The sequence below is a fragment of the Equus asinus genome, chromosome 3 (assembly GCF_041296235.1).
Source record: "Equus asinus isolate D_3611 breed Donkey chromosome 3, EquAss-T2T_v2, whole genome shotgun sequence".
Taxonomy (NCBI): Eukaryota; Metazoa; Chordata; class Mammalia; order Perissodactyla; family Equidae; genus Equus; species Equus asinus.
In genome coordinates this window covers 23,625,989-23,632,693 of record NC_091792.1, presented here as the reverse complement: position 1 = coordinate 23,632,693, position 6,705 = coordinate 23,625,989, and positions in this window count along the sequence as shown.

The following is a 6,705-nucleotide window of genomic DNA, read 5'->3' as shown; positions in this document are numbered from 1 at the left end:
TGAAAAAATATGCGTTCCTCATATTAATGCCCCTAGGTTGTGATGATTCTTTAAATAACCTCCTGAATTCTACTTTCTAAGATATTATTATTTTTTTAATTTATAGGTGAGTTTTTAATATATACATATTTTAATGTGCCTTTCCTTCAAGCTTTAGTGTCAGTGTTTTTATGGATTAAGGAAAAGTATTTGGTGTTTTCCTTCAATCTCTATTTTCTTGAAAAATTTGAAGAACGCAGAAATAATCCATTTCTTTATGTTTTGAAAGAGGCTCCTGTCTTAGTCTGTTTGGGCTACTATAACGAAGTGCCACAGACTAGGTGACACAAAAAGTGGAAATTTCAGGGCCGGCCCTGTGGCCGAGTGGTTAAGTTCGCGTGCTCCGCTGCAGCGGCCCAGGGTTCGGATCCTGGGCGTGGACGTGGCACCGCTGGTCAGGCCACGTTGAGGTGGCATCCCACATCCCACAACTAGAAGGACCTGCAACTAAGATATACAACTATGTACAGGGGGGTTTGGGGAGATAAAGCAGAAAAAGAAAGAAAAAAAAATGGAAATTTGTTTCTCACAGTTCTGAAAACTGGGAAGAACTAGGAGGCTAGGAAGTCCCAAGATCAAGATTCAGTGTCTGATGACGGCCCACTTCCTGGTTTATAGTCGGCCATCTTTTTGCTGTGTCCTCACGTGGCAGATGGAGCAAGGGAGCTTCCTGGAGTCTCCTTTCTAAGGGTTCTAATGTCATTCCTGAGGGCTTTGCTCTCACGACCTGATCATCTCTCAAAGGCCCCACCTGCAAATACTATCACTTTGGGAGTTAGGATTTGGCATATAAATTTTGGAGGGACCCAAACACTGAATTTATAAGAATCCTCTTATGAAATGTCTTCAACATATTCCTTTTAGTGCGAGACATTAGGTCACTGCTATCTTTTTAACTGCTTTCATTTTCACTTTAGAATATCTATCTGTTTGAGGTACTTTTTATAGAAAACAAAATGTCCTAGAAAATATTTTCTTTTGTCAAGGTATTCAAAGATAGTTGCATAGATTTTAGGGAAATACTCATAATTCTCCTATTTCTCTTTTTCCTGTGATGACTTCTCCAGTTTTCAATTATAAATATTTGTATGTTTTTTTCTACTTTTATATGTGTCGTATATTCTTCCCTCCTTAAGTGCATTTTATTGCTATATGAATAATATTTTCTTTACACTATATTTGCTTGATATTGAATTACCTTCATAACTTGCCTTGTAAATTTTAGACAGTGTTTAGTTTTTGATGCAAAAATGAGGAAAAAATTGTAATTATACTTTTTCTGATTTATCTCATTTTATTAATATTATTACTTTTTTGGTTCATGAGATTTATTTCTGTTATGTATTTGTCATCACTGTATAAAATATTAGAATGCTTTCCTCCTAAAATGAAATAATAGATAAGAAATAAACATTACTGTTATAACGTTTTTCTCCTAACATGGCACAATAGATGAAAAAGAAACATTAGTGGGGCTGGCCCTGTGGCCTAGTGGTTAAAGTTCAACACTCTGCTTTGGTGGACCTGCACCACTTGTTGGTGGCCATGCTGTGGTGGTGACCCACATACAAAACAGAGGAAGATTGACACAGATCTTAGCTCAGGGTGAATCTTCCTTAGCAAAATTAAAAATTAAAAATAAACATTAATGAAAATACAAGAATTATGTTTTTGAAGTTTTGTTTTTAATTCTCTTTAACTTCTTGCTGATTAGAAGATATCATTTATAAAACAGACTTTTAGAACTTATATGAAGGTTATTTGGTTGTTAGGTGCTTTGCTTATTAATTTAAAAATCCTGTGTTTGAGGATAAAGTATTTTAGAGGTTTAAAAATGTACTTCATTTATATAATTTTTTATCCCAATTGCCTTATTATTTCCCTTGGGTATTAACTACCCCTATATCATTTACAGTAATTCTATTTACACTATATAGATGAGAAAATTGATGCTTATAAGCTAAAAAACAGTAAATAGATTCAAATTAATACACTCAAATTTAGTGTCATTATCCAACATAATCTGATCAAAACTTAAGTTTCTCGCCTCTGGTATTATGTATTTGTTTTAACATGTTATTTTTTTTTAACTTTCAAGTGAAGGTGTTCTATTTTTTGAAAATCCAACTGTAAATAATGCTCCCACTAATAAAGATTCATTTATAAACTCTTTTTTTCTTTTTCTCTTATCTCTTCTGTAATGAGATTATGCATAAAGTTAGGGCAAGGAAAATGAAAACATACGTATAGCTCTATGATATTGAAGGGGTTCAGAACAGACTGCCCCAAGATGTGCCACTTTTACACGTGGAAGATTTTAAGCTAAAGGCAATTGAAACCCTGCTGGCTCCAGAGAAACTTTTACCTGTCCCTCAAAGAATTTAAATTGGGGGTCTTGCCCCTACTAAGAGTTATTACCAGCAATAAGTTTTTATGAACTATCTATATGGCAGGGCAAACATCTAATTACTGAACATCTGCTCCCCATGATCCTGTGAATTACCCTCCTCCTCTCTGAAGCCCCAGGCCCCTATCCTATTCCTTGGCTCAAGATAGCACAAATATCTCATTTTACGTTTGTCTTTGAACCTCTCCTGTATGTGGGATCTCTGACTCTCTCATGTATGTGGGGTTCCGGTATGAATGTAATAAATTGTTTTTTCTTCTGTTAATCTGTCTTATGTCATTTTAATTATTCAACCAGCCATAAGAACCAAGAGGAGAAGGGAGGAATTTTCCCCTCCCCCACAATATGCTGTCAATGTTGCATTTTGATGTACAGGTATATTTTTATTAATATCGACCCTAATTTTATACTGTCTATAGAAGACTAAATAATGTATCTTGATGAAATTATTGATTAATGAGGGAAACAATAGGCACTCTTAAACAAACTGCATACTGAACAGTTTAATTTGAGCCTTTTGTAGTAAGTACATATTTGTTGGCATAAAACACTGTCCAAATAAATCCTTAAAAATCTTTTTGATAAAAGAGGACATCATGAAGAATTATTTAAAATGACATTCTTTGAATTTTAGCTTATGTTAAAAATTCCTGTTCTATGTGAGAGTAACGTTTTGTAATTTAAAGTACCTTTTCTGAGTACGTCAGCAGAAGTAGAGTTCATTAAGCTGATATAGATCTTCTTCTAACCTTAACCAGACTTGCGAGTACAAGATTAACAGAGTATTTATGTGGTAAGTATATGGAAACTGCTTACTTAATATAAAGTGCAACTCATGCTATCTGTTTCAAATTGTGTATCTTGAGTCTCACGTTTTTGGAAAAAGAAGGTTATACTCAATCTCCCTTCTAACAATTTCAGCAGAATCTTAACTTTAAATACATTACAGATAAAGAGCTTAGATTTTGAATTTATGGCCCTGTGAGAATGAAGGTCAGATCATGTATGTTATAGCAACAATAACAAGAAAAAGACGAAGAAGAGCTAATATAAAAAAGAAGAAGTATGGAAATCTTATTTTAATATAGGGAAATATTAGTTTTTATGTTACTAAAATTTGATGTAGAAGTATGGTAGTTTTATTTGTGGAGCCCTAAAACATTATAATTAATTACTTTGTTATTTTATTAAAAATGAGAATGTGCTTTTCAAATCCTTAACTAATTTTTTTTGTTTTTTCTAAACTTGTACTTTAAAAAGTTTATTATTTATTTCACTTTAATCTTCTGTTGAGTAACTTGTACTTGTTTTATCTTGTCTTTCAGATAAATAAAATTAAACAAAATTTCCTCTCCCATTTTACCTGTCAACTCTCTCATTGTCTTTCATTTTTCCTCAACAACAATTTCTATTTAATCTGCACTCAAAGTTGAGTGACAAATTTGGAATCTTTCCCATCACTAATCCTTGAATTACGCTGCTGTCCCTTTGTCTAAAATTCCTTTGCCTTTATATACATTTATTCTAAGATTACGATTCTTGCAAGACCCCTTTGCATCAACAACCTGACCAGTATATACTGGAAGTGATTGCTCTTCCCTCTGAAACTTTACAATGCTCTGTCTGTATTGCGTAAATGCCTTGATATATTTTTGTAGATAACATGTCATATTGTTGGATTTTTATTTCATGCTATTAATTCTTTGTTTTCTCTCTATTCTTACTCATTCATCAAATATGTTCTTTTACTCATGTTATTATAATTTGTGATAATGCTTTGCAGAAAAATATTGGTCTTTATTCAGTAAGCAAATTAAGTCTTCCAGACTTCAAGTAACTTACCCAAAGTCATTTTCACAAAATGAAAAGATCTAGGCTCTTTCACCCAGATCTAGCCTAATGTTGAGTCCATGCTTATAATCACTGTTTTGGTTGAACCACGTGAGATTTTAAGTCCTTGGCAAAGTTGAAACAATGGAAAGGATGCATGCAACCAAAATGTTTGAATCAGTTTGAGAGTTCAGATTTTCTCAGGCCTAAATAGATCTTTAGCCAGCCTTGGCAGACTGGTGTTAAGATTCAGCGTTCTCACCACCGCCACCTGGGTTCATTTCCCAACCAGGGAACCACACCAACTGTCTGTTGGTTGTCATACTGTGGCAGCTGCAGGTTGCTGTGGTACTGAAAACTATGCCACCAGTATTTCAAATACTAGCAGAGTCACCCATGGTGGACAGGTCTCAGCAGATCTTCTAGACTAGGAAGAAGAATCTGGTCACCCACTTCTGACAAAATTGGCCACAAAAACTCCATGAATAGCAGTGGAGAATTGTCTGATACAGCCCTGGGAGATGAGAAGATGGCACAAAAAGTTTGGGCAGGGATCCGCTCTACTGTACACAGCGTTGCTGGGAGTGGGAATTGACTAGGTGGCACTAACAAAAGTAGATCTTTGGGGAAGTTCCCACCCCCATCCCATTCTAGAGCCCCAGGTCTAAGGTGAAATTTCCAACAGGTAAGTATTCTTCAAGCTTCCCTCCTACCTCTATCAAGCAAAATGGCTGAATATCCTTAACTGCTAGTTCAAGAATAAAAATTTTTCCTTTATCTCCACCATGGTCTATTATTCTAGCTATATGTGTGCAAGAATCTTGGTGAGATAAGAAACCATCACCGCAATCTATGCCATAAACATATCCACCACTTTCAAAAGTTTCCTATTGCCCTATTTGTATCTATCCTATCTAGACATGATGGTAGTTGAATTCCATATTTGGAAATAACTAGAGTTATTATTTTTTTTTCTAAAGATTTTATTTTTTTCCTTTTTCTCCCCCAACCCCCACCCCGGTACATAGTTGTATATTCTTCGTTGTGTGTCCTTCTAGTTGTGGCATGTGGGACGCTGCCTCAGCGTGGTTTGATGAACAGTGCCATGTCCTCGCCCAGGATTCGAACCAACGAAACACTGGCCCGCCTGCAGCGGAGCGCGCGAACTTAACCACTCGGCCACGGGGCCAGCCCCTAGAGTTATTTTTTTATACCTAGAAATATTTTTTTCTCATTTTGTTTTGCTATTTAGAACAAGCAGTGAAATAACGACTTCTGTGAAGGTAGGGTGTGTGTGTGTGTGTGTGTGTGTGTGAGACGTTTTAATTTTTATTCCACTGAATGCATCTAACCAAAGTTTGGCTTTCCTTATGTTTCCTCATGTTACGTTTTACCTTGTACATGTCTCTTTACTTTTTTAGTAATATAAAAAGATAGATTAGGCAGTTTTAGAAATGAAATTGAAAATGGGATTTATGTACTCTTATAAGGCTTTTTGTCTACAGGGTGAAACAGACAAATAAACTGCTATTAATCCCAGGGATTAGTTAATTCCTGTAGCATAGGAAATGCTAGGTTCCTTTGACAACTTAACCTTAGGAAGTACAGGTGATTCTTAACTTAATTACCTTAGGGGACAATATTGTCAAGGAAGCTTTTTTTTGTTCATGTAACATAAAAACTAAAGCCTGAAAGAAATATAGGAATGAACCAAGAAAAAGAGATTAAGCACTTTCCAGAGTCTGGATAGGTATATTTATATATCTATGTACCTCTATATCTCTATATATCTCTATATCTCTATATATACTCATGAAGTACAAAACTCAGCATAAGCCTTACAGTTTTTCAGAGGCTGTTCAGGATGATTTTGAAGCCTGGTTGTTATGTAGATTGTGTAGAAACAGGCAAGCTGCCTGGCAGGCTCTGAGCATCCCCCTTACCCACCCTGAGTGCCTTGCAATTTCAGTGGAGGATGAATGGCCACAAGATAAAGCAACAGGCTCTTTAATCAAGGAGCACTGTAGGAAGTGGCAGAAAGAAAGGGGCAAGCCCAAATTGCAATAACAGAGACTCTCTGCCTATCAACTCCTCAACTCATCTTTAAAAGCATAAACTAAGACCTAAGCTGTCGGCCAACCCCAGATAGTCATTAATAATGAAAAGAGCTGACTTTCATTAGGGATTAAAAGGCAAATTTACAAAGAAATAAAATGAGTTATCTGAAAAGCAAAAATCACTGTGCAACAAAGGCAAAAAAATTGACCAATCCACAAAAGAAAATTCATAGAGCCTTGAAGACAAAAATTAAACAGAAAGGCATGGTAAATATCTCCAGAAAGAATAGGAAGGATATTGAACACATAAAGGATAATTATAAATAAAATTCAGAGATATTGGAAATAAGAATCAAAATATTGAGGAAACAA